The 24439-nt window shown below is 39.7% G+C and overlaps 1 long non-coding RNA gene across 1 annotated transcript; it reads left to right on the top strand.

The window, feature by feature from the left end:
- Positions 1–370: 370 nt before the first annotated feature.
- Positions 371–8445, top strand: LOC130610031 (uncharacterized). The gene is made up of 3 exons (XR_008974945.1): positions 371–532; positions 740–869; positions 8224–8445. It is a non-coding gene; the product is annotated as an uncharacterized LOC130610031 (long non-coding RNA).
- The last annotated feature ends 15994 nt before the right edge of the window (positions 8446–24439 follow it).

The raw sequence follows: 24439 nt of genomic DNA, 5'->3' as shown, positions 1-24439 counted from the left end.
GTGCCCATACATAATTTGTTAGACTGTTGTGCTTTTGAGCAAAAGCAAATTATTAATGCTGTTACTGGTTTGTTAGCTAAATGCCATTAAATTTCCATATTCCACAGATCTTTGATGTCCGTAGGCACTTGTTTGTGGTGCATCTCTCCAAAAATGCAGAACTGAACTCAAACCAGTGGGATGTGGTACTAATATGGTGCCTGTGGGATTTAACAAAAACAATAGATCAATGAGTGAAGAAGCCCTTGCATTGTTCAGTCTGTAATCCTCATTTGTGAGAGAAACCTGCTATCTAACTTAGTGACAAATACTCTCTTTTTGTTCTGTTTTCTTGTTCTACATATATCCACTTTTTGCCTTTACAGGTTGCACTCAAGAGCAGAAGCAGCGAGGTCCACGATGGGAAAAATGAATCCAGCAGTCCCTCCTAACTTGTACCCACCTGAGTGCAGGAAGAGACCTCATACAAAGCAAGAATGCATTTGGGCTTGTGGCTCTTTTTAACCATATTTAATCCAATTCAGAGTTAATGGTAAGTAATTTGTCTTGTGTATGCTAAGATTCCTTAAATAAGGCATTACAGTAGTGTCACTTTCCTTTGTAATTATTGGGTTCTGTCTAACAGAATGCATAAGAAATATTTCCAGATACATTAGCTTCGGTCCTATTTCTGTTAAGAAAATCATGTGGTGCAGATGACAATCATTGTAACAATTGTTCTTCTTTCTTTTTCATCTAGGTGAGCTCAGTGAAACTGGCCTAAGCATTGCTGAAGAAGGGAAGAACAGAGTTGGAAGGCAGGAGCTATTTCAAAGCAGGATTCTTCTTTCTGTAACACTCAAACATGGAAACTTTACAAACTTCATTAGGTAGAGTATTGATAATAGTGTAATATGAATAGTACTGCATGATATAATATTGCACTGCTTTATTGTTCAGTGATCATGTGCAGCTGCATTAAATAAATGTGCATACACTAGTGGCTTAAATGAATATTATGAGAGCAGTAAATCAGAAAGGTGGATACTAGAGGAAATGCTACTAGATTTTTTTAAGCCAGTGTTTTTTTTTCAGCTCTTTCCATAACCTTTAGTTCTTTTGTTTCTTGAGAAAGATGAAATGAAGAAAAATACTTTTTCATTCAAGAAATTGAAGCTAGTTCAACTGCTTAACCAGAAAGACTTCACAGTCCTCTTAGCTGCTGCAGTATCTTAATGCTTTGTCCAGCAGAAAATAGCACTTGTAGTCCTGTCCTATGAACATAAGCATCTGTAGTGCCACAGCATGTGCTGCTCTTTCTTCTTAGGGCTTCCCTTGTCAGAGCAGTTGTGAAATGTCTGCTGTGGCACAGCCCTCTGAGACCTCTTGCATCTAAGGATGGAATTTGTGAGTCTTTTTCTATCTGGAACTTGTGGGAGCGCCCTCCTGAGTCCAATAGTTCTCAAATATTGCAAGAATGGATCTGACAGTGTTGTCTGGGAGATGTGACTGGCTTAACTATTATTAACATTTCTTAAGTGCCTTACGATGGAGGGGAACAGTCATTGCCTTCGTTTTTACAAATTGGAGAACTGGCATGTAGGAAGAATGGATTTCTTCTATCTTCTGTGATTTTTGACGCAACTAATTAGGTGATTGTCATGAGATATAACAACCTGGCTCAGGAGAATGGCACTGGGGAAGGATGCCGATATGTTCAGTATGGCACACTGCTTCTCCCTCCAGAAACGCCTAATGTAGTAAGCAGGGTCTTCCCTCCAGTGAGGAGATTTAAAAGGGTTGATGAGCCTGAGGCTGTCTCTCCATCAGATAGCTTCATTATAGATCTCTTCCAGGGAAGAAATGAGGTACTGCAACACGTTTCTAGGAGCTACTCTTGTTTTTAACGATTACTCACTCTGCCTCCTCCTGCTTTCTTTCACAATAGAGTGGCCTTTCCCCAGGATAAGCTGATTCACTTCACGGCTGGCATTTGCAGTTTTCCTGCACTTAGTTAGCCTTTCAGGCAGGAACGGTTTCTTCTGGGCTAGGAATTTAGTTTCTCTTTAATAGTTTATTTCGCTAAGAATCAGAATCTGTCCAGCTGTTACAAACAATAGTGGATTTGATGTGCATCAGTAAAGAATTAGAGATGTGTGTTTTCCATATAGAAGATAAAGAGTCTTAAAGCCTGCTTTAAAGGAAGATAAACCTTGGAGAGCTTTACTTGGATGTACAGTATCCCCTATTCTTTCATTTTTAAAAACGGTATTAAGTGATTTTTTTTTTCAAGAAAAGAGAAAATAATTTAATCTTTTTGATTGCATTTTTTCCTTAGTCTCACAGTTGTAAGATAAATGTTCAGAAATATGAGTTGGTAAGGTTAATGTGATTAAAATGAATATGTGATAACAGGTTCTGCATGTTAAAGATTAAGAGTTCAAGTTATAGACTCTGGAGTGAAATGCTCCATGAGCATTGGGGAATTTGGTTTGTGCAAAGAGTGCAGGCTTAGGCCCACGGTTGCAGTTGAACACTTTCATCCTGTTTGCTGCTTTTTTATCTTGACTGATCTGCACACAAGTTTCTCAAACACCGTAGTATCAGGGTAAAAATGTAATGTGGGGGGACAGATAAGGAAATAATTTCAGGCCAAAAATTGGTGTAAATATAGATTAGTTTTACACAAATTATTCACATTTACAAAGATCAGTTTATAGCATTTTGACTGCACAGTAGTTAATTCTTTATGTATAAATTGAGCCTTTATACAGATGTAATTCCATATACAACAGTTAATCTCTTTGAGTGCAAGTTGAAAATATATTATAAATTAATTTATGTAAGTTATGACTTTCTGCAGTACTTCAAGGTGGTTACCTGCACTAAAGTTGAGTCTGTATGTGCTTAATGAAAATTAGATGTGAAATGCAATATGTAGAGGACAAAGAAGCATTGAAATAGTTACTGCTCTTAAAAAGACAAAGGTACCTCAGATAATTCTCCTTTCTTAATCACTTGAGAATTTGATGCGTAGTTCTGTTATGAGCAGCTTGGAGTGAACAAACTGGAAATATTTTAGAAGCAGTGTTAGTATGGAATATTACTGCTCAACTTTTGTGAAGCCTACTTTTCTTCTAAAATGCTTTTTGTTTTAAGAAGCTAATTTATAGACAGTCTTCCATTGGTCAAGAAAAGCATCTTGGACTTTGGTGGAGAGACAAGCCTAGCTATTAGATCTGTGAAATTTGCTAATGTTGCAACCATTTAAATCAAGTGTTTGTTTACATAACAGCAGTGGTATTTCTCTTCCTCTTCCTTGTGTTTTTTTCCAACTAAATGTTAGGGGTGGTAGTTACAGTGACTGCTAAGTGTTTAAATGATAACACCATTATGTGAAGTGATTTTTTGAAATGAGAGATTCCAGCGAAGAATTACATCTGCTCTCATCTCCTTCAAATCATACTCTCTGGCTGTGCAGATTATGATTGATTTGTTTGTGACAGATTGCAGGAAACAGTCATTGATTTTTCAATATTTTACCTTAAAATTATTTACAGTTGTAACCAAGGGGAGGTATTTCCATGGGCTGTCAGCCCCTGAAAGACTGGGATAATATTCCCTGCTCCCTGACAAGACAAATTACCCGTAATGAGTGCAGTAGCTGAAGGGTATACTTTTATTTTAAAATATGTCAATAACCCCAGTGACTAAACGAATATTGATTCAGCATAATGAAGCCTGAGTAATGTGAAAATGAGCTCTTCAAGGAGCATGGTAAAGACTTTCTTTTTAGCTTGTAGCAAGAAGCTTTTCATTCTTTACTGTTAGGTAGTTGAAATGTGCAGTCTTAAACAAGTCATTGTTAAGCAGTAGTAATATGCAGAATAATGTAAGAATAGAACTTGAGGCGTTTTTTTTTTTCTTTTGTCTTTCTTTCCCCTCCACCCCAAGTTCTTTTTCTTCAATGAGTTTCAACAAATTAGATATTTAAAGAGAAAAATACAGGTTATCTAGGGCAGAGACAGAATTACTATTGGGGTTAATGTCTTTTGCAGTAGTGTTTTTCAGCCATCTTAATTGGCATTATTAAAGTGTATTCTGCATATATGGCTATGGAAAGTATTTAAATAAACTGTGGATTTAATTTCATACTATTGATTTCTTGGACATACTGATGTGTGTTCTCTGTGATCAGTCCAATATTCTTGTCCTTTAACAATTTAGAATAGCTGGCTTATGAGAACCTAAATGTACTGTGTTATAAAACTTAGTTACCATAGTGCGCATTTTTCGTTCCAGTGCCTTGTAACACTGCATGTTTCTTACCAAATGAGAATTTCAAGTAGTAATTCATTTAAATTACAGCAATTTATGCAGTGCCATAGGTGTGGTGTGGAAAAGCATCTAATAGATTAATATGGATGTACTTCAATTGTTCAGGGTAAGGATTAGATTAAAGACCATGTTGAGGTACAATTTTTTTAACATTAAAAATACCGAAAACAAAAAAAAAAACCCTGTCATTTGAAATGATCAGTTTGCCATTTGTATTCAAGAGCATTGTGCAGCACTGGGAAGGCTCTGCAAAAGCACTGGGTATAAATAGCTGTGTAATCCAGACATACACAGAAAGATATTTTCTTGAGGTGTTTGTGTATAATGTGTCAATTATGAAATAATGTCATAGCCAGAAGCATTTAGTGAGCATGTTTGGTCAGGAAAATGACTTTCCTTATTTTCTGAGGGCTGACTTCAATTGCATCCAGCTAGCTTGTGAAAATCTTCAGAAGGATGTTTTCCTATCAGCACACAGGTGATTTTATCCAAATGTCATTCTTTTAGCACCACTAGAAAGTATTTCAGGAGACACTAGAGAACCTGTGGCACTGAGAGTTAAATGGCAACCCTGGAATGTGAGATATGTTACTTGTATTAATTCGTTAGTTTTCAAAAAAATGAGATGTACATTTGAGCAGGTTGCAACTGTAAATAATTGTAGGTTTGAGAGGGTTTTCTGTGCAGAACATCTGGGATTCGCATAATACTAGAGAACTGTTAACAGTGAGGGAGTAATAACCTCAAATATACAGCAGTGACAACAGGAGAATTTGGGGCTCTTGTTAAATGTTACCCATTGAACCTTAATTTCCTGCTCAGTGGTGTTTTACACATCCAAAAGTCTCTGCCTGTTCTCTTTGTTTCTTTGGCCAACAGCAAGAGAATGGGAAGGGAAGGTCCCTTTTGGTAGCTTTCTCACAGTAGCGAGGGAGACTGTTCAGGGGTGAGTGCCAGTTCTGATGCAGACTGAAGGGCAAATAAATATTTTTTTTGACTGCGTCTCCTTTTCCTGAGTAACACTGCATGGTACCAAACTGAACAAAAGCAGATACTGCTGAAGATACAGTTGACCGCTAAACGAAAGTGGTCTCTGCTTGCAAGCCATTTGCTTCTTTCACTTGCAACACAGGTAATATCTCTTGCACTGCTTTTTTTCCCCAAAACAAGTTTGCTTATTAAATACCTGCCTGCCTGGCTTTCTGTTTCAGGCCTCAACTGAGCTGTGTGCTTGGCAACACAGCAAATGGTGCATTTTTTTGGCTGCAGGAAGCTGACAAATGGCTTGCAAGGTCTGTGGGTGATACTGGAGATTGATGGTGGTGGTACCTTGAAAGCTCTTAAATTTATTCACACATCTCTCTTTTACTGTTAGAACTGTACAATTTCTAGTTCCCTTTTAGGTGACTATGGAGAAGAAAAAACCCAACAAAACAAACAAGAATCCCAAATAATTAATCAGTTAAAAGTTCTTGTGGAATTTGGGATCTCCTGGGAGCAGAACATAAACCCAATAGCTGCTGAGTTAGGTAAAAATAAAAGCAGAAAACATTGAAATAAAGGTCACAGGTAAGAACAGAGTAATCTCCTCTGTGGCAGAGAAGAGGCTGTTGGTAAATCATGAAGGGCTAATGTTTAGGGGTCCCTTGACACTTGGGGACCTGCAGGTTTTGACCCACTTCAGTTCATTTCAGATCTGACATGAAGACAGTCACGTCTTCATGGTGATTTTTCCAAATGTCATTCCTTTAGCACTGCTAGAGAGTATTGGTATGTTGTTGTAGTAGGAAGGTGTTAACGGTGTGGGTGATTTTGTGTAGCAGTTCAGATCTGTATACCTATTTAATTGTCAGGTTCCACTATGAATAAAGTAGCAACCAAAACTGATAGTTGATTTGACTTTTTTTTTTATATATTTATTCTGCCTCAGTGTTCTGTGCTCTACAGATAAACTGTAAACTTGTTTCAGTTCATTGAAGGGGTATTGGAGGGAGAAGGGTGTGTAAATGTAGGTATGAAAATTGTGCTTACTGGCTAAGCCTTGTTCCTCCCAGTTTGTTTGTTTGAAATCGAAGAACTAGTATGTGATGGAACTTGAATCAAGAGAATTCATTTAAGTGGGCAGACAGCAGAATTTAAAATTCACTAATATGTATGTCATGGTTAGTTGAAGCTCTGTGCTCTACACATGTTGAAGTTGTTTCTTTTTGTTTAATTTATGAAATTGCTTATGAAATTGCTTTTATCGAAAGCAATTTGATAAATTGCATATATTTTAATTTTATAAATTGCATATATATTCCATATATGCAGAACATTCACATTTTCTTGGAACAACCACATTATGTACTAAAAGCTCCCACTAAATTGAGATAGTATTGTTAAAATCTTCTGTATGTTGATTCATGGTGAACTGTTAGAGAGAGGTAACCCTAAAAGAATATATGGAGGATCCAGGATGCTTTGAAAATCTTACCTAACTGCAGTGGTTAAAAAGGCATGGCTGGCTTAATGCATCAGAGTTTAAATCTGTGTTTGGAATTATGGAAACAAGTTGAGAAACATGAACTGAATTGATTGTTTATAATTTTCCTTTGTAAATGAAGAGAGAAGTTGTATTGTGTTTTGCTGTGGCCTTTAAGGAAGGTCCACAGTGTCTTAGTTTTATTAACTTATCTTTTAATATCAAGTGTCATTCCCAAAATGAAGTAATGTCCTTGGGCTGGTGGCAACAGGTGGAGTTGCAGAATTCATAAATAATTCAGAGGACAGATAAAGGATAAAGAATTTTTCTTTTTTTTTTTGTCATTTGAATCTTTATTATATGCATACATTTCATTTTAGATATGGCATCATCTGAATTCATTCAGTATGATGATTGCACTGACCTGTCATACTTATTTTGATATCCCCTCGAAGGACCATATGCTCTGTCCTCAGCACGAAAAAGGATGCAAGATGCTAACCAAAAAGGCAGCTACATTCCTGTGGGGATGAAGACCCTCGCTTCCTGTTGTCATGTCAGTAGATGTGCAGCTGCAGTGCAGTTGTTAAGTCAGGGCCATGACTAAATGGCAGTGTAAAGGTGGAGGAAAGGGCAAACCCCCTTTGCATCAAGGTGGTGTATGGCATTGAAAGCTCAGCTGTCACTGAGGCCAGTTGGTGTGAAGAACCTGCCATGTGGAAGATGAAGAAGATTAAAGCCAGCTAGAAATCTGCCAAGGTGGAGGTCTGCCATGGTAGCTTTAATGTGGGAATACAGTTAATTACTTAGCATGTTGGAAGTGGGGTTGCCGTGCACACAGCCTTCCAGGGATGCATGTGAGTTAGTCTAGTTGTGCAAGGCTCAGGGATTTTTCTTTCACTAATCCATGCTCTCCTTTCATCTTAAAGAAGCTGCTTGCATAGCCCAGCAAATCTCGGGATAATGTTTCTTGGGAAAACACATAGTTGTAGTTTGCCTCTTTGCTAATTCTGTTTAGTTGTTGCATCTGGTCCTTCATTGGATTTGGTGATACTTTTCTGTGAGCAAGTGGTGTATTTTCTAGAAGTTACAGAGAAATCCACTGGTTTCGATTTCAACCATGTTCCATAAGTAATGAACTGCATGATGTCTGATTCTTTCTGGCTAATGCACTGGCTGGTGCTTGCAGTTCTAGTTGGTGGATAACAGGTCCTTGTTATAGTTACCTTTGTATGCAGTATTAATGTGATAAGGATGCAACCTAAAATATTTTTATGGTATTAGGTGTAATTGCAGCAGTGAGTGGTGATTTGTATGAAATACATGGTCCATTGGGCTCATGCCAGTGGCAGAAGGAAGCCAATTAAGTGCAGGTTAGTGAAATGCAGTAACTAGAAGCTATGAATGTGAATGATAACTATGCAAAATTGTTTCTTTTCTAGATCCTGCCATCAATGACTGAGCTTCCCTGAAATCTTCTTATCAGTTACAGATGAGAAGGGTAACAAGAAGGAGGAGTGCTTAAGTGGTTTTAATGACAGTTATTTTCATCTATTTATCAAATGACGGGTTGTCTTTTTTCCCTCAAAACTTGATTGTCATGACAAAATGCTTTTGGAAGTCATCTGTGTGAAATAAAACTGACAATTTTGGGGCTACAAAGAGCTATTGTGTCTTTCTATACAATGTTGTCATTATGGTAAACCGCTGGAAAGTCTTTATTTTTGAAGTGATTTAACTTGCATACTTCATTCATTTATTTGAATGCCTGTTGAATACCATGTGAAAAGTTTCTTGCCAGAGTTCTTTTATTCAGTGGAATAGTTACTCTTACAATGTTCAATTTATTATTGTCTAAATTACTGTTGCCTTAGCCTCCTGCAAAATGTTTCTTTTTAGTAATTCTTAAGCAAATAAGGAATGAATGAAGTTTTGTCCCGTTCGTGTTTTGATCGGCATGTTTTTCCTTTCCGTGAAAGCATCTTCAGTTTTCAGAATGACAGTATTACAAAGAAAGGTGCTTTGCTTTCTTTTCTTTTCTTGCTTTTTCCCAACAGAAAATGTGTTTTGTGCAATGATTTTTTTTTTTAAATATGTAGACTGCCAAGACACAGTAACTGGAAGGAGAAACAGAAGCTGTTGGGAATGTCATGTTATGCCAAATTAAGAATTATTAGCTCTTACTTTCTGTGCAATCTCTTTGACTAGAACTTGACCTATTGCATCTGGCTTATACTTTGACTCTAGTGGAACTAATGTGTCCTTGGAGTAGCATTTTAGAGTAACTTCAGATTCATGTTTTTTTCACAAGTCTGCTTTATACTGCTGAAAATAACTTCAGTAGAAGGCAAGAGATACAGCTTCCTATGTCAGCAGCTGTGCTGGTTAAAGGGGGAGGCTTCATGCACACTTGCTTGCTCACTCTCTCCCAGAGGTTATTACCCCTGCTATGGAAGCAAGCTAAACTGTTTCCCTGAGCACACCCCAGCTTAGTTCAGCCAGAGTTAATCGTGTTATCAAATATTAGTTAACTAGCACCCTGGGTCTTTTTGATGAAAGGGCAGAGAATGCACAGACTAACTGCACAGCGAGGCTGTCTGGGAAGGGTGATGTGTTGTCAAAAGCGTTCCTGAGGAGCTGGTCTTGGTGTAGTCTTTTCAGCAGATGCAGTTACATTGATAAGATGTGGTAATAATTGTACGTGCTAGAAAGCTGTGCAGCTCTGTTATGTATCATATTCATATTTCAGGGGCAGAGGATGATATAAAATAAACCTTTGCTCTTTGACTTACTACTTGTGTGTGCCAATTAGAGTGGAGAGAAATGGTGTGAGTGCACGTACGTGACAGGACACCTATTTCAGGGACATATATCTGGTGAAGGTGTGTGAATGGTGTAAAAGTTTCCATTACGTAGAGAGCACACTGTTGTCCTTTGCTCATACAAGAGACTGTCTTTACCAGCACCTGCCTTAGAAGAATTGTTTTCAACACATGGTGTCCTGAGCTGCCTTTAGGGAAGAGGGGCAACACCTCCTGCTGGAGAGACCACCCCATCCACTGCTGCTTCTCTGTCCAACATTGCATCAGTAGATGCTGGCATGTGGTGAGCTCTTGATGTCTGCCATGCCAAAAGCAGAACAGTACAGATGATCTCTAGTACTGAAAGCCATACTGAGTAAAACCAGTGCACTAAACAGCTCCTTCAACACTGATCCTTCTTGTGAGACGGCTGTGGAGTGTAGGTGCCTTCCCACAAATGGCTTGGGCATACAAAAAACAAGAGGCTTTCTGATCTGTCAGGAACCTGAGATCAGCAACACTGCAACTCCTCTTGGGGCACAGCTAGATGAAAATAACTTTGTTCCAAAGAAAGGACTGAACCTTCAGGTCGGTTGGCATTGCATCCAGAATCTTTTAACTGGCCTCTCATTTGCGTATGTAGGTGAGGAAAATAATGTGCTGTCTCTGGAGAGGAACTTGTGTAAGGGGAAGGTGCTCCTTTGCAGGCAGAGAACTTTATTTATGCTCATTTATCGTCAGCAGCACTGCCATATTGCAGTGCCTTCAGACTGGAGCCTGCTTCTGCCTTTCCCTGAACTATGGGTCAAAAATAGTGACATGAGGAGAAGAGGCATGTTGGTTTTGGGATTAAGGCTTACAAAGAGAATTTTGAATGGGCACAAACTTAGAAGTCACTACCATTTTTAAATCATATGTAAAAATTAAGTAGATACAATACGACAGAGTGTGAAACCTAGTGCTTTTCTGCCAAGGTTTGAGTTAACTTGGCTAGTTACTGCTATGCGTTTTCAAGAAAATGGACTCTCCAGTCAAACTCTTTTTTAGCCTTGTTAGCTTATGCTTGCAGTGCAGTGCTTGATACTTGCATAATTAAGGAGGCAAAGCTCCATTCACATAGTTTCCAAATCCTCCTGTTGCCCCTGATCCAATCTATGCAGTTTTATAGTGAAGTGGATGCAGCTCCATGTGTGAGAGCTGTGCTCTGTGTCAGCAGCTGGGGATCGATATCCATGCCGAGCTCAGAAGTGAGGTACCTCCTCCAAAGGATGGTCAGATAGCTCCTCTGGCCATGAACTAAATGAAAACTAAATGAAACAAGCCTCCACAGCTCTTTGAGGCAGTCCATAATTTGTATTATTTTATCTTAATCTGGACTATTGTAGTACCAAGGTTAAAATATTTAATGAATTGCCTGTGATTGCCTAATAATCTTTTTGCCTGCTTAAGTGGTAATACATAATTAAGCCAGTATTGCAAAATAACAGCTGTATGGATATAAAATAACAGTCATGGATATGTTATGCCGATGAATAAAATTTTATGTCCAAGCACTTAAAATGATTAAATACTATAGTTAAGACTGTCATACTGTTTATCTAGTGTTAAAATGAAAACAAAACACCATTTCAGAGGAAGCAGATTTTTTTTTCTTATAAAGACTCCAAATAATAGGTTGGTTTCAACTAGACTTCCTGGCTCCTCAGTGATTGCTGTGTTCAGCAGAATCTATCAGGATCCCGTGAATGATCATATGTTTGTTGTTTTAAACACATGATTTCTGTGTATGTTCTCCACAAATATGTGAGACAAAACACAGTTTACCTTCTTAAGTGGTACTACACAGTTACTTTCTAACTCCTTTAACTTCAGTTCAAACTTGGCTGAATAAAATGTGAATTCCTGAAAGTAATCTTTACATCTGTAATGCGACAACTGATTTGATATATTTTCATACTCCAGACATAGCAAAACATTTTCAAGGCAGTATGTGTTGACAATATACAGAGATAAAAATCAGTTAATGACAAACTCCAAGGCGCAAACTTTTAATAAAGAGCAGTGAATCATTAAAAAGGGAATAGTAGTTTTTCTGTCTTTTGAAGGAAGATTAAATGTTTTTGCAGAGGTATAGGCTTGAACAAATGGCTGGGTAGGGTAGAGGAATTCCTCACTGGCTTCTGTGGCTTTTGCTACACCTGGGGTCAGACTGGGTCATCTTAGACATCCTTGTGGCTGAGAAGAGAGGCAGGCGTCTCACTGTAACTAATATCTTCACAGCCTAGCAGCCTCCACTGAAAAGTTAGTCAAAGCTAGCTACATTTACCTTTAGAAAAAATTGGTGTGAGGGGAATCGCTTAACTGCTAATTGGCAAGGTTCCTGTCTCCTAACACCATGCCTTTTTCAAAGATCCTCTTTCACCTGACTGCTTGTTTCTGCAGTGTTATCTTTCATCACCTTCAGTTGGGTTTCTCTCATTCACATTCCCTCTTCCTCCTAAAATTAATCAAACAGCACACAAACAGTTTTTTACAAAGGAAATGTCTTCTACAAAGTGTGTACTGCTATGAAGTGTAATGTTGCGTTGCTGCTAGAAATTATTATTAGGTTTAAAATAATCTGTCATCATCCTGCTGTGTATAAATCAGGTTTGCTCTCCACTCAGATGAGTTAGCTGGCACCCATTCATGAGCATGTTACTAAAAAATGATCGCAAGTTGATCACATCCGGTAATCTGCCTGTTTTCTTTTTAATGGGCTTTTTGTTGCTGTGCTGTCACCAAGGCTGAAATAAATGTGTGCAAGTTGTGAGTTTCCAAGTTCTTTGCAGCCTGCGGAGATGATGTTGGCTCTCCTGTATCATTAAAAGGCTTGGGGGCATGAGAATTTGGAGAAAGGGAGAGATTGTCTGCACTTAGCTTTCTGGATCTTGTGCACCTTTGGTTTTGGCTAACAGGGATGTTTTCTTCTCTATGGCAAGCAATATATTACCATCAAAGTCCAAAATGCCAGGTATAATTAGTTCATGTGCTTAAATAGGCGGTGTGATTTTTTAACTTGCATGTACTAGCCTGTTTTCATGCACAAGTTTTTGCACATATTTTACGTGGGAAGAATGCTGTTTGAATCAGAAAAAGCAGAAAAATTATTTGAAGTCTTGTGCTAGTGTTAAAGATTTTAAAAATAACCATGAGGTCTTTGTTTCTTTGTTTACAATTGATTAGGGTTAGAGTTTTAAAAGCTTAACGCTGACTGTAAATGCTTTACAGTCACTCACTGAGAATTATGGGCTTGGTGTGACTCACATTTTTGTCCTTGAGTATATCCATTATTGTTAGATGTTGAGTAGTCATTGCACATAGATGACTGATTTTGGGGGTATTTTACATTTTTACATGTTCAGAAAAATTCTTCGTTAAAGCAGCTGCTGGGTGAATGGGGTAATTAAATAACTGCACTGCTTTTATTGAAGTTGACACGTACTGCACTTTTCTTAAAACTCAGTGTGTGAGCAGAATGTTTCCCGGATTTATTCAAGTCGGACACCTAGAGATACTGGGGAGCTTTTAATGGTAGTGAAGATATATGCTGTTACATAAATCTGGCTCTAAGAAGAGAGCTATTACTACAATACATTGCACGTTCTGCTTATTTTGTGCATGCATGTGTATTATGCATGCACGCACACACCTGCACACAGATGTTTAAGACTTGAGCACTTAAATTTGACAGCGATTGTATATTCTATTTAGTATTTATTTGGAAAAAAGGATTACTATTGTAATGCTGACAGTGAATCTTCATTTGGTTGGTGCAAAAAGAAATCTGCAGTTTATTGATTACTTTTAAATTTTACTTTATTAAAAAAAAAAAACACCAAAACCTGAAATGCACTTGTATTTAGTTTGAATTGTAGCTCTTAGTGTGTGAGCGCCTGGGTGTAGCAAGTAAGGAATCTTCCTTAATGTAAACTGAGGCTGGGTTTCATTTTAACTAGCATGATGAGTGCAGTGTTCCACATGTGTAATGGCTTGCAAGTCATGAAAAAACAAGTTTGTGATTGCAACACACAGTGGCCAAACATGTTATAAATGAACATCTTCAAAAAGTCTATTGAACAGATGTAATTACCAATATTGTAATTTTTAGTGATATGATCTTCTGTTTCTTTTCCTTTCCTTTCTTTTTCCAATTTATTGGAACAACTTTATGTCTGTTCGAGCACGTTCATCTGCCTTCCCTGTTAACAACTCATGTCGTTAGAGCATCTTTGATAGCCCTTTTTTAAAGTTATGCATTTCAGGCAGAGTTAACAAACAATCAAGATTCAAGATCAGAACATTTTTAACTTCACTTTACATGTGTTTTGTGTACGTGGCCCGAGGTATGGAGAACTCTGCCAAGTGCGCTATGCTCCTGCACAGTTTAGCACACGGCGTTATCAGTGTCTGTGCTCAGCAGGGATACAGGCACAAAGTACTTTCCTGGAAAAGGGGGCAGTCTTAAGAAATATCAGTGGGCCAGATTCTTCTATTGAGTGACCCCAGAACCTGACCAACACTGTCAGAAACAGCTCCCACCTCTTTCAGACCCACGCGGTGCCAAGTGCAGGGATGTTGAGCAGGTTCACCCTACGGTGGTGGTGATTGCGGCAGCTGTGCTCAGAGGCAGTCCCAGGACGAGTGGGGTGCATGAGCCAGGCAAGGTAGTGGAAGTGTGCTGCTGCTTCTTTTGTGAATGTTTCCAGTTACTGAGCTGCTACCTCCATTACCCTGCTGAGAGAGAAAGTCTCGGTACAGAAATACAGTGGCTGGAGATGCCTTTTCCAAAACCTTCTTTTTAAATAGCAATTATTAAGTCACAGGCAACTTTCACCTGGAAGTCTGTGTAACTACTGTATATTAGTACGACATTTTTGCTTCCTGAAATGCTTTGTCAGTGTTAAAGTGACACTTAATAGTGCACTTAATAGTGCACCTAATAGTGCACTCTGGCTGGCTGTTTATCTATCATACATTGCCCTTACTCTTAAATTATTTGCCTAAAACCATAAAATTTCACCTGTAAATTTTGGGATATTTAAACCTTAAGCACTTTTCAAGCAACATGTTTGACTTATTTCACCCTATAAAATAAAATACGCTATTAAAATATATGCTGAAAGAACATTATTAATCAGCTATGGAAAAAATATTTTCAAAATTTTGGGGCTTTTTGCTAATTCTTCCCAGTTGATTTTGCATTATTTTATTTATGGAAAAGAAGAGGTTAGTTTCCCATAGCAGAATACATAAGGTGCTGTTGTGTATTGCTGTTCTAAACTTCTAGGACTGTATAAATGGAAAATACACTTTTTTTTTTTCACTTTAGCATTGTGTTAGGATGCAGTAGAAGTTAGTTTTGCGCCTGGATGTTTCGGGAGCAGGCAATATTTTAAGGGTCTGTTTATTCCAACAAACTTTTCTTACAGGCACATTTTTTCATATTGGGTTCTGCAAGTTGAAGACAAAAAATTGGTTTCTAAACTACTTCTATGCTTCAATATTGTGAGTAAATTCCCTTGTGTTAAAGTGTAAACTACTAACTAATCCATAGGAGTTTATGCTGCAGAAAGTCATTTAATTAACACTTTTAGTTTCAGCTGTGAAAGAAAGTGAAAATGAAGCCTGAAGAATGGAGAGAGGCTTTGTTTTTCCCTGCTGAAGAAAATACACTGCACTGTAAGTCTGCTGATGGTCGTGTACACAGACCATCTCCTGCCTGCTAATTAGGGCTCCCCAATGTGCTCTCTAGAAATGTGCTGGAGAAGTTGTTTCAAAACCCACCACGCTGTCATAAATAAGGAAGCGGGATGGTATGTAACTATTATACACTGCTCATTTGGCAGACCATAATTTAATAGAACAACAATGATCAGACTAGTATATCAGTTAATTTTCAAAACATTTTATTCCACACAAATTAGCTCAGGTCCTGGAGGGCAAGATGACAAGAGGTTACTCGTACACTATGTATTTAATTAATTGAAAAATGCTCAAATTGCTTTTACAGTTGTTATTAAAAAGTAGAATCAGTGTTGCCAGTGCTCAACCATAATTAGAACCCTTGGGAATTAAATATTTAGCATTAGTAATGTAACAGCACTTAGGACACAAATTTCTATTTTTGTAATGAAAGCAATACAGTGTTAGTGCAAATGGCTGAGACGACAGCTGTGACAAGCGAACCAGCCTGGGATATTTCAATAAGACACCTCATCGGACAGCAAGTCTTACTGCATTACTCGTTTGTAAGAGATCTGTGAGTTGAAATCCCAATAGCCAGGCATTACACCCAGTATTTAGATTTCTAATTGCTCACAGGATGAACGGTCAGGCAAATGTCACGCTGGCAGTGGGGGAAGCGTGTGGTGTTTTCCCAAATACTGGTGCGGAAGCACATGACTTTGTCAGCACAGGCTGGAGCTGGGGGGCAGGTCCCAGAGCTGCAGGGGGGTGAGGGAAAGAGGTCTTGTTTGTTTTAAGTTTAATTATGTTTTAAGCATAAGTGCTTTCAGTGATACAACATGAAGAGTTGGATATTGGGCTCTAATGAGCTGTAGTGGTAGATGGCTGGAGACCCTAAGGGATTCATTCACTAAATTAACTGGATGAAAGTCCTTGGTTTGGGCATGGTAGGATGGCTGAGGTCTGCTCAAAAACTCCCTTTCAGAGCTGTCTCTCATTCCTGTTTTCGTTCTAAACAGGCCATGTAGCAACTTCCACAGCTGCCTGCTACAACTGTTCAGCTTGTTAGAAGGCATTACATTACCAGCTAATAAGTAATAAAGCATATTTGACTTCATTTCTCTTTTTTTTTTTTTTTAACTGGGATGGCAGGGGAAGGAGGAGAGCTTAAAGCCAGCTAGTTGTGTATCTTCTGAATACAAAAAAGCTGCATTTGGGCATGGCAGGCTTTTGCCTTTTTAAAGCATTGATTTCCTTTCTAGAAATAGGACAGCCAGGCAGGAGAGATGAAATACTTGGTTTTGAAGATGTTTTCATTCCAGTTGGCTCCTGCTTGCAATGTAGATTCTGTGTTCAAGCTGAATATGTAACAAGGCCATACTGTTGAACCAGCACTGGCCCAGGACAGCTTGTTTCTTGACAGAAGTAGGTAAGGACCAGCACCGTGCCTGTGCAGTGCCATGTCCAGCACAAGCAGAAGTGCCCCCGCTGCTGCTCTCATGCTTTGCAACCACTTGTTTCTGCAGCAGGACAATCTGCAGAGAAAGTTTATTTTAACTCTAACAAACCAACCAACCAAAAAAAAAAAAAAATAAAATCTTTGCTTCACACCAAAACTTGGCAACCATTGTCAAAGCCTGTAAGAATATCTGGTTCTGAGATGTAAACGGGTTTCGGGTTTTTGTCCTGAGATGTTTCAAATAGTAGTTAGAGGACAAATGGCACTTGGGCTGAGCCGTGAAGGAGGCTTGCAAGGAAAGGACTTCCCTTGATTTTAAACATGGAGTGCTCTTTCTTCAGCCTGTCTTTCAGAAGTAGGTTTGACTTGTGTGATGAAGGCTCCCACTGGTATCTGGTTTTAGCTGAAGTTGCTGATCTTCAGTGAAGTGATGAGCAGCGATCAATGGATATGTGTAATGAGGAGTGGTGGTGACCTGGGGGTATCCAGCTGCAGAATCAGAATCAATGACCTGTGGGAGTCATTCAGGTAAGTGCTAAATGATTATGAAGAAGGTCAGGGTTACAAATGAACACCTGTCTCTTGCTGATGGCCTGCCAGGGCATAGCAATGGTCCCAAGGCATCAGGAGCTTCACTTTGTGTGTTTCCTGAGCAGGTAGTGATTCTGAGAAAATCAGCTGTTCTCTAACAGAGTTATGAATTTGAGCTCAGAATGTAGGAGGGAGCACCCCTCATGCACACTGAAGTCTTGTTGGAGGGTCTCTGAAGTTCCCCAGCTTGCATCCCAGTACCCAGCCTGCTTCAGCTGTGCTTACCAGAGACCCAAGATTAGAAACCCCTTGATGCACAGAACTAGGGTACCCAAGAGTTTGATGTAATTGTGAGTAACTGCTGGGTGTAAATAATCCTCACTAGCTCTTACTTTCATAAATTGTGGCATTTCCCACCATCCCTTTTCCTTTGATGCGACTAGACTGCATGGGAATACAGCCAGGGTCTTGCAGTGGGATGAGCTGCACCTGGACTGGGCTTTTGTCCTGGCATCTGAAAGCTTTGCTGGGCCTCTCATGTGGATGAGCAAGCAGCTGCACTGACATGATAGTAGCACCACTGCTAACTATCATGTCACTGATCTGGGATCTAAGAAGTCTCTATTCTGGTCTGGGACAAGTTATTTATTTTCTTAAGTCTGTTTCTACAAAGCTGTTCTCTCCTAAGGTTTTTGAGGCTTGGATCTCGAGTGTTATTGCCAGGATTAGTTCCTGTAAGTCCTGCAGCAGTTGGTCTCTCTGAAGATGGGGTAAGGAAGGGGACTGTGTGCTTTAGTTGCCTGAAGATTGGCAGCTGTAAAGACATTTTTCTCTTATGCTTTATTTTTGTTTTTTGTCATCTCTTCTTCCAGTCTCTGTACCCACTGTGCCCAGGGCTGTAAAACACACAAAGGCAGTCTCTGACCCTTGCTGGTTTCTCATCTTAAGTCTAGGATAAAATGCCCTTTTCTGCTCTAAAATCCACCAGCATCATCTCTTCAGAAGCATGTCACAAGCTACTCCATCAACAACTTTTACCTTAAAAGGTAGACTAAAAAATACTTTAGAAAAGGCTAGTCCTAGCCAAAGGACATTCAAAGTTACTTCTAAAGCTCTCCATAACCTTGGCTGCTGCCTGGTGGGTATGCAAGTGTGCAGCAAGCTTCTGTGGAAAGAAGTTTGGCAGCTGGATCTGAAACAAAAACTTTCTCTGAGACTTGCTGCCAATCCAGCCTTGTCAGGTCTAACAGCCTCTGCTGGCTAAGGTGGGATTTAGTTTTAGCACGATTCGTTGTATTCCATCAACTAAGATTTTTTTCAGAAAATAAAAATAAATAAAAATATTCAAAGCAGGTTTCTCAGTATGAACTCGGACTAACACTGCTTCTCCTTTTTAAAGCAGACATGCATCCCAGAGGTGAAGGCGTGGTATCAGTCATAGCTAAGGTTTCCAGAGGTTCCTAACTGACCAAACCAAACATCACAGCATTGTACCCATGGATGCTTCTGTTGTTTAAACAAGTGTGAACCTGGTGTGAAAAATGGGAGTTAAACTGCAAAATAACTGGGAACTGCTGGAAGTTTTCCTGCAGCCCTGGCTGAACTACTCTCCAATGGCACGCTGGTTTTACAGAGGTACTGCACAGAATGGTGTCCAGTGATGCAGTCCCCTTCAGCTTTTTAGGTAATGCAGCACTTCTCTTTTGATGGTGTGTTATAAGAACAAGCTCAAAGCTAAGTGTGGTTGTGTACAGGAGTCTCTTCCTTGCTGTTTCTCCTTAAATTGTGGTTTCTGCTGGTGCTGAGTCTCTTTCAATTATCATCTGGCATGAAAGGGAAACAGCTTGATGAGAGAGGGTTTCTATTTTTCTGCTTTCAGCTTCTCATTGATGTAGAGTTAATTTCTTTCCTCTGTCCCTTTTAGATAGTGCCCCTTATTCTCTTAATGACTTAAACTCCTAAAACTACACAATGAAAAAAATCTTTGCTCTTCGTGACTTGCTGCCGTATCCTCTGTTATATTGTTGAAATTATATTTTATACACACATCCCCACCATATTTTAGATTCCCTCTGAATATCTCCTAGGGCTTTTGATGTGTATTTTCCTTGTATTTTTGTCTGTTTTAATAATCCCATCCTCGGGTAATTGCTGGTGGTACTAGAGTAATTACCCTTTTGTGATTGAAGGGTGATGTGAAGTTTCCAGTCACCCTCAGTGTATCTGCCATCTTTAAGGCCTGATTCTGCAGCTGCTGTCAGGTATCCCACTTTCAATGGGATTCAGGAGTGAACAGTGTGATGGGGAGGGCATCTCCCCTTCCTCTGCCTGCAGGGTCAGACCCATGGAGAGTGGGCTCCCCTGCTGCCCTATAAATAGGGAAGCTGGACCACAAAAATATATTCCAAAACTTGCATCCAACTGGTCATAAAACTCTGAAATTGGGTTCCTGCTGTGTTGTGTTGCTGATCTACATGCTTCCAGACAGTTGGAAAAGTTAAACTCTCATTACCAGCTTGGACCCTGTTGAAGAAGAGAGGGTCAGGGTCTGGGTCTGGGATCTCGGTTGGCGGGGGTGGCAGCAGGGTTATGAGGCTCTTAATGTTACACTCCCATCATGTGCGTGACGGTGAAATGAATTGGTTAATGAGTGCCTAAGCATCTGTTCAGCCTCTGGTAGATGCTTTGCCAAGGTTCAAGTTCCCTGAGGAGGATTAGCCACCTGGTCCAGTTTTCATGATATACTGACAAAGGGGACACCCACCTTTCGCTTTACTGCAGAGGACGGATGAACCCTACATTGTTGTTTAGCCAAACGCACAGGGTCCCCATGAGGTCTCTGTGTTTGATGTACCTTTGTTTGTAGTTTGTTCAACTATTACTTTCATAATTCTTGCAGTTTAATTACAGCAGAGGCTGCAACTGCTGTCTATTTTTGTAGGAAGAGTGACATCTACTTACTCATCCCTTCTCATTGTTTTTGCCAAACAGACTTATTTACTTTCCTTTTTCTTAAATGGCATACAACTCTTTGCACACAATTATCTCTCTTGCTGCATAATATATAAAATCAATATACAACATAGGGCAACAAGAAATGGTGATAAAAAGAGGTTTTATGAGAAAAATGAGCATTTCATAGCCTGAACTTACAATTAGGCTTTCCAGAGTGTCTAGGTTTTGCTGCATGGACAGCATTATGAGTTGATGAAAGGCCTGCACTAAAAGGCTTAAATTTATGTGATGATTGTATCACTTTACGAAGAGCATGATTTAGTAGGGGTTGACCCATCAGACACATTATAGCAAATGAATTTAGTATGCTTGAAAGAGATTATGCAGTTGTTGCTGAATTTTGGGGAAACTGCAATCATTTAACAACCTGAATTAATAAAATGAAATGGATGACGTCTCAGCGGACTGAAAGGAGAGCTTGTCTGGGCTTTTACTGATGGGTTATCTACTGAAACCATGCAGAAACACTTTCTGAGGTTGGTTTGGTTTAGGGTTGAGGGGAAAGAAGGAGGTGTGGGCTTTTTAACCCGTGGCTTGTTAGGTAGGTGTTTGTTCTATAAACTGGTGGTGAGCTCTGTGGCAGGGTGAGCCTGGCTTCTCCTGCAGCTGGGCACAGGTGTACTGAGCTCTGAAAGAGAAAAGGCTGAAGTGGGAGGCTGGGATGAGATACCTCCATTTGGGCTGCATTTGTGTCTAATACCATGCCTCAGGTACAGCCTACGAGCAGATGGATTTGCTCTGTGCTGGGGACACCATGGGTGCCTGTATGGAGCTGGAGAAGAAACAATAATACCATTCACTGGGCTGATCTCCCAGCTAAATATTCGGCTCTGGGCAGTTCACAACTTGTCCAGCTGGGTACCCCGACTTCGGTATGCTGCAGTTTGTTCTGTCAGAACAGTTCTGGAAACGCACAGAATGAAGCCACCCTTCGCACTTCATAGCTTGATAGCTTGTGAATAAAGGATATAGAAAGATTTGAGGTTTGTCTCCCATTTTGGCTTTTGACAAGTTCAGTTTACAGCTGCAATTTTTCTTCTGAAATCAGATGACCTTCCTCAACAGTGCTGCCTGCTCTGTGTCCATTTATTTGCTGCACTTGGGTACGTCTGATGCCAGGAAGCGTGCCCGTGCAACCTGTTTTAGACAGGCTGCTTGCATAGGGCCTTTTACAGTTGATGTTGACAAATCAGATGGTTGCCTTTCCCAGAATGGCTAATGCTATTTGTAGTTGTGGGTTTTGGTCACACATTTTATTAGGCCTTAGTCAGTGCTGTTTAGACAGAAGAAAAGTTGTGTTTTCTGGCAGCACAGCAGGGAACCAGTTGGTTTGGACACCAGCAGCACAGGATGCTCTGCAGTTCTTAGTTTCTGAACTTTTTTCCATCTAGCAGTCAATATATTTTTCAAGTAAACTCATGATTGACCAGATAATCTGTGGCATATGACCAGCAGAATGTGTAAGAAAAACACCATAGAAAATTCCCATTCCTGTAAGTCTTGTGGTGGTCTTACTGCACTGTTTCCTCTCCTTCAGTCCCCAAACAAGAATTAACTTTGCAGGAACATGTATGTGGAAGCACAGGCAATGCATGCTTCCCCAGCAAAGATTTGCTTTGGTGCAAGAGTCTCTGTGGCTTGAGCACAACTGGTGTGACAAAACTTCATGGTGAAAAGGTCACAGTAAATAACACGCAGGGGCCATTTTGATGTTTAAAAAAGAAACCTAGCCAGCCAAGTAGCATCATGTGAAGTTCTTCCCCTTCTTTTCCTTCCCAGCTAAAATGTTTGCTGGAAAAAGCATCTGAGAAATTCTTTCAGGTTTCTAAAATCTTGCTCAAGATTGAACATCTGAAGCCGCAACCTTTTGGCCGGGTGTAATAGGACCCACACCGCTTGGTGAGGTTTAGCGCTGCAGCTGGGTCCCTGAGATTCCTGGGATCAGTTTACTGTGCCTGGTTTTGTCTGGCAGATCGTAGCAGTCTCCCAGTATGTCTTTTACATGCTGCAAAACTATTCATAGATCATTTGATATTCACCAGCATCAGCTCAAGTCCACTTTGTAAGTAGTTCTGAATTCTGCATGTGTTTTAAATATATTGGGCTTGCCAGGAGTGAGAATAAGCAGCGTTGTTGGGTTTTTTTTCCTCTGATTTTTTGTCATTTTTTCTTCTGGTTTGCTTGCTGTAGCATATCACAAGTGCATTTCTTTCGTGCTTTCAAACTGAAAGGTCTAAACTGGCCTTTCCTCGGTAGCAGATGGTTTAATGAAACAGGGTGAATGAAAATGTTTTCAACCAACTATAGCAAAATAGTAAACTAAAATTATTTAAAAGAATCTCACTTGACTGCATGCACACACTCCCGGAGGCACTTACTGGATGAGGTTTTTCATTCAAGGTTGTGTGGTCTTGCATTGATTTCCTAACCAATTTATTGACAAGTGTGTCCCACCTCCCAGTATGTCAACCTAGCTCATGGCAAGTGCTGGAGTGGGTGTGCTGGAAAAGCTAATAGGATTCTTGTTGGCAATCCAACCTCCCTTCCACTGTCTGTGCCTGCCTCGTCATGTTTGTAAGTGCACAAAGGGGGAAAAAATCCTATCTTGTTAAAGGCTGAGATTGTCTGCTGGAAAAATGCCCATTTGCAGGTGAGAAATTGTCTGTCTCAGGACAAGGGAACTAATTGTTTGGTCCTGTCTGGTTTGAAGTGCTCTGAGCAATCTGGGCTCTACCACTTCCTCTGGGAGATTACGTTGCTTAATACATTGGAGTACCAGGAAGTTGGTTTCTTGCCCTGGGTATTCAATTTAAGATTTTCTTTAAATTAATCTTATTACTGGAGCTGGCAAAAAAAACTAAATATTTTTTCAGAACTGGGGTTTGCTGCTTTCTCGGATCCACTAACTTTCCTGCAAACACCCCGCGTCTCCAAGGGGAATGTCTGCGGATAACCAGTGGGTTATAATGGTTCTGATGGAGCTTTCTCCAGTTTCCTAGTGTCCTCATCAGTTTGGCTTTTGAGAATCCTGACTGATTTCTCTAGGGTGTTATACCACGTATGACACATTTACACATAATTACTTTGACCTTTCTGCAAATTCTAAGGCAAGTAAAACTTTGTCATGGAAGGAAATATGTAAAAACGTGAATCTTTCTAAAATCTGAGTAATTAGGAGATGGGGACTGTGTGCATGAGAGGTTCTGTGTCTCAAACACCTGCTGACTCTAGCACCAGCCCTCGCGTGACCGAGGTGGAGATGAAGAATGGTCTCGCACTGAAGCTTGTGGCTTGGAGACAGAATACATGAGTTTTGCTCTGCCTTACACAGATTTATTTTGTGACCCTGTACAAATCACTTAACCTCTTTCTGCCCACAGTTTGTAAAAGAAGGATGGTGCTTCCTTATCTCACAGAAGTGCTGGACACTTAATTCATTAGTGCTTATAAAGTATTCTCAGGTCTTTTAGAGGAAAATGCTGTGTGTCCGTGAAGTCTTAATGTTGATTCATACACAATTTCTGATGCCTGGGCCTTGACTCCCCAGAGCTGAGGTAAAGACTGTGGCTGAGAATTTCATTTTTATCATGGACCTAAATTAGATCTGCGCTATTCTGGGACTTGTAGAAAAGAAATTCCTGAAGAATACTAAAAATAACTATAGAAATATTTCTATTTTTATGATGAACTCTGTGTGTATGTTTACTTTGAAAAGATATTTATAAAAACTTAGCGATGCCTTTTGAAAGTCTTTTGATTTCACCTGCTGAGCCCTGGGCTGATTTTGAAGGGAGCTGAGAAAGACGCTGAGAAAAGAGGTGTTTTTTTTTTATCCATGTTTTAGTTTCCTGTGTTTTCTGGCTAAATTTAGAATTGTTAGGAGATATTAGTTATACAGATAAATGTTATCATATTCAGCATGGTGGGGCATGTCATTTTCCATTGGCATCGTGTCATAGGCCATGTAATATGTCAGAAGTATTTTATTGCAGTGGCTTTATCACGCAAATGAGATGAGACGGGTTGCAAATCAAATTTACCGTACCTACCTTTAACATATCCCAAACAAGCTAACAGCAGAGATCTGACACTCACTAACACAGAGTGCTACTGCAGTGGCAGAGA

Source organism: Pezoporus wallicus, unplaced genomic scaffold (genome assembly GCF_028554395.1).
Source record: "Pezoporus wallicus isolate ANWC-B61680 ecotype Strahan unplaced genomic scaffold, APGP_CSIRO_Pwel_v1 contig_13784, whole genome shotgun sequence".
NCBI classification, from domain to species: domain Eukaryota; kingdom Metazoa; phylum Chordata; class Aves; order Psittaciformes; family Psittacidae; genus Pezoporus; species Pezoporus wallicus.
The sequence above is the reverse complement of the archived record's forward strand: the minus strand, read 5'-3'. Positions and strand labels throughout refer to the sequence as shown.